The 2,378-nt window shown below is 32.4% G+C and overlaps 1 non-coding gene across 1 annotated transcript; it reads left to right on the forward strand.

The window, feature by feature from the left end:
- The first annotated feature begins 405 nt into the window (after positions 1-405).
- LOC112619973 lies at positions 406-507 on the forward strand. Its single transcript, XR_003118443.1, has one exon. It is a non-coding gene; the product is annotated as a small nucleolar RNA U13 (small nucleolar RNA).
- The last annotated feature ends 1,871 nt before the right edge of the window (positions 508-2,378 follow it).

A 2,378-nucleotide genomic window follows, 5' to 3' on the forward strand; every position in this document is an offset into this window, starting at 1 on the left:
AGAAGCTTGTCATGTAAAGATGTAGATGTAGACAAAGGAACGGGCAATTGGAAATCTCACAACATAAGAATGAATTTACTATTTTTTATAATCAGAAAGTAGGTCCGTGTGTCTTGATTGCAATAAAGTATATTGTCAACAAGTTGGTGGGGGCCACATCACACAGTGCACTGTAGTAAATGCTATGGAGATGGGGTTTAGTCTAAGAGAATGAAAGCAATACTAAGTGGTATTTCCTTATTTTTTCAAAGGAGATTGTTGCTATTGTGGATAAAATGCATTTTGATGGGGCAAGTGAAACAACCAAAAAAAAAAAAAAAAAAATCAGAAGCTTCAATCATAGATCCTGATAAATCAATTTCTAAAGTTAAAATCATTGACATAAATAGACAATTAAAAGATGAGGTAGTTTTGTGGTTCGTAAGTGTGATATATGACTTTTAATGCTCATGTATGAGATGTGCCTCCCTCAAAGCTTAGGACTTCAGCACATGGCATAACATGAAAAAAAAAAAGAAAGAAAGAAAGAAAGAAAGAAACCCAAAATATATGAATGTAGAAAACAACTTTTATAAACAGGTCGATAGCAAATACATAATATGCAGAGTTTAAAGGCATTTTAAAAACCAGTGGATTCTTCAGTGAGCAAAATAAGTAATTTATAGGAAAATAAACAAAATTTATAGGTGGACTTCTTTTCATTTTATAGAGATACAGAGAGAATAATTGGGATATTTTTCGACATGTGATTGTAGGAAGACATCCTTGCGGAGAAGATAATTCAACTGAAAACTGAACAATTATAAAAAGCCATTAACAAAGTGCTTTCTGCAATATTTAACAGATACAGCTAGCTAGATGCCAAGGAAGAGTCAGAAAACAACAATATGAATAGAGGCAAAAATGTCAGAATTTCACTGTGGTCTGAATTATGGAACCCCAAAAAAGAAACTTTAATTCTTGTCTGGACACCATGAAATTGATGTCATTTATCAACTACAGTTGTTATGAAGAGGGCTCTTAACATAATTGCTGTTATTTTTGCAATAATGTGATGAACTACCAAAACAAGCTGAAATTCAGCAATGTTCATTCTCTTGGACTATAAGTATTTGTTTCTGTCTTGCTGTATATTATATATATAATCTATTTAAAAGTTCATTTAATTTTTTTTAGATTCTCATGTCTTGTTTACTTACCATATATTTAAATAAAAATACATATTTTTATGAAGATGTCCCATTGGAAAATAAATTAACTATAACCAACTTCCGTAAATGTTTTATTTTCTCTCCAAATGTATAAAGAACCTCTGAAAGAGTCCCATTTTTACATTTTGAGGTCTTTTGCCTTCTATTTATTGTTTTGTTGGGATTCAGTGGAGGATATTTGGTGGAGAATTGATTCTGAAACTTTCCAAAATATGGATAATATTTTGCTCATTTTCCATTGTGGGTTATCATAGAGAAAAGTTTCCATTTTAATAATCTATTTACAGGTCTGGCAATAGCTATTTTCTTTTTCTTTTTTCTTTTTATTTTAGGTTTTATTTTAGGAACATGTGAAGTTTCTTGTATAGGTAAACTATGTCATGTGGGTTTGTCGTACAGTTTACTTTATCACCTAAGTGTTAAGCAAGCTCAGTGCCCAATAGTTATATTTTCTGCTCCTCTCCCTCATCCCACTCTCCACCATGAGGTAGACCCCAGTGTCTGTTATTTCCTTCTTTCTGTTAACGAGTTCTCATCATTAAGCTCCCACTTGTAAGTGAGAACATGTGGTATGTGTTTTTCTGTTCCTGTGTTAGTTGGCAAAGGATAATGGCCTCCAGCTCCATATTTGTTTCCCTCTCCAGCATGTTATTTTTTTTTAATTTTTAGTAATATCCATTCTGACTGGTATGAGATGGTATCTCATTGTGGTTCTGACTTCCATTTCTGTGATGGTCAATGATATTGAGCTTTTTAATTTTTTTCATGTGCTCCTTGGCCACAAGTACGTTTTGTTTTGAAAAGTGTTTGTTCACATCCTTTATCCACTTTTCAAGGTGGTTGTTTGCTATTCTCTTGTAAATTTGTTCAATTTTCTTATAAATTCCATGACCTAGCCACTGTACCTTTTTTATTTTGAAAACATACAATAAATTAAGAACCAATAGCACAGTTGACGGGTCTCTCTGTGACACTTGCCATCTTTCCTCTCTTCATAGCTATAAGAAAATATTTTGGAAGAAGAGTTTCTGATAAACACCACTTAGAGAAGCTCTGAGCATCCATTATTATAAATGGTTGACTAAAATTTGGGGTAAAGCATCCTATTAAAAATGAAGTTAAGAACTTTATGTAGAACTTTAAAATGTGTCCCTCACAGAGTAAGAC

Source organism: Theropithecus gelada, chromosome 2 (genome assembly GCF_003255815.1).
Source record: "Theropithecus gelada isolate Dixy chromosome 2, Tgel_1.0, whole genome shotgun sequence".
NCBI lineage: Eukaryota > Metazoa > Chordata > Mammalia > Primates > Cercopithecidae > Theropithecus > Theropithecus gelada.